Below are 1790 nucleotides of genomic sequence, written 5' to 3' on the forward strand. Positions count from 1 at the left end.
CGGAGTGGCTGGGGTACTCGAACTGTGGACCTTGTGGTTCTCAGTCTAGTGATTATCGTCTGGAGCCACTGCACTCCCATGTAGCTGAATAATACATGAAAAAACTGCCGGATTGGTGGTGTATGTTTTGTAGTACATATTCCCAACAGTATCAACAAAATAAATAGACTTTTATTTGAAAAATCTTTGCACTTCCCTGTATATACAATTTATCCTCTTTAAGTTAAGAAAAACCAATGGACTAAATGGAAAAATAAATGCATATTTGTATCTGTAAACTTTGCCCCCCACTACCCGAGGTCAACAATAAAACAAGAAGGGAAAAAAGAACTCTATAGACTCCCATGATAAACATACCTGTTCCTAGAAGCTTTGCCAAAGGAACTGCCTTCTTCTCAGGTGTCAATGAACATTCAACAAACTACCCCACCTCCAGGCTCATAAGGCCAACACGTTTGAGAAGCCGGGGCCCCTCAGAGCACAGCCCAGGAAGGAGTAAGGGAGAGCATGCAGGGACACCCTCCTCCATTTGTCTTTGTGTGTGTGTGTATATAAATGATTTATTCATAGACAAAGCCTAGAGTTTTATTTCTTCTTGGACATCCCCAGAGTTCCGCCACGCCGGCCAGTGGTCTTGGTGTGCTGGCCTTGAACACGAAGACCCCAGAAGTGACGCAGCCCTCTGTGGGCCCGAATCTTCTTCAGCCGCTCCAGGTCTTCACAGAGCATGTTGTCCAGACCATTGACCAGGACCTGGCTGTATTTGCCATCCTTCAGGTCTTTCTGTCTGTTCAGGAACCAGTCAGGAATCTTGTATTGGCGTGGATTCTGCATAAAGGTGATTACACGCTCCTCTTCATCCTCAGTGAGCTCTCCTGCTCTCTTGGTGAGGTCAGTGTCTGCTTTCCTCAACACCACATGAGCGTATCTTCACCCCACACTCTTAATGGCAGTGATGGCAAAGGCTATTTTCCACCTCCCATCGATGTTAGTGTTGACTACTCACAAATTGTGTTGCAATTTCTCAGGGATCACTAGAGACATGGCAGCGACAGCAACGGCGGCGTGTAGGGCTCCGGTGAAATTGCTCCTCCATTTGTCTTTGACTTGGCAGTCTCACTCCGTGTGTGGCAGAGTCAAGCTGCGCACCACAGGCTTTTCAATGAATGAATTTTTGGAAGCAGACCACCAGGATTTTCTTCCAAGGTACCTCTGAGGGGATTAGAACTGCCAGCTTTCAGTTATCAACATGTTCACTGTTTACTCCACCCAGGGACTCCTCCACATATTTGGAATTTGAGAAAAGCTCTCAGCCCCGGATTGTCTGGGGTCTGCCAGCACACCCCACCCCTCTCACCTTGCTTTGGCCCTTGTAGGATGCTGAACTCTAGACTGCCTGAGTCCTCACACCTTCAACCAGGCAGGACTGCCCCATGAGGGGCTGGATACTGTGTCTCCCACCCTTGCTGGTCTGCCTGGCTCCCTCTGTCCACAGCAAGGACACACAGACCCAGCGTCCCTGTGAAGTCAGGGCCCACCCCTGCTTCTCTCTCACTCGGGGCTGATGCAGGTAAGAAGGTTCTACACAGTTCAGAGTTCTGTCCAGTGTAAAGGAGCTCTGGTGGAACTGTGGGTTCAGCAATGGACTGCTAAACACAAGGTCTGCAGTTCAAAGCCATCAGCTGTTCTGTGGAGAAAAGATGACGTTGTCCGCTCCACTACAGACTGACAATCTTAGAAACTCTATAGAGCAGCTGCCCTTAGGACCACCCGGCCCTGTAGGGTCACTA

General features: G+C 48.9%; 1 pseudogene; it reads right to left on the minus strand.

The window, feature by feature from the left end:
• Positions 1-585: 585 nt before the first annotated feature.
• LOC102842086 lies at positions 586-1044 on the minus strand (annotated as a pseudogene).
• Positions 1045-1790: the final 746 nt, after the last annotated feature.

This window comes from Chrysochloris asiatica, unplaced genomic scaffold (assembly GCF_000296735.1).
Source record: "Chrysochloris asiatica unplaced genomic scaffold, ChrAsi1.0 scaffold00040, whole genome shotgun sequence".
Taxonomy (NCBI): domain Eukaryota; kingdom Metazoa; phylum Chordata; class Mammalia; order Afrosoricida; family Chrysochloridae; genus Chrysochloris; species Chrysochloris asiatica.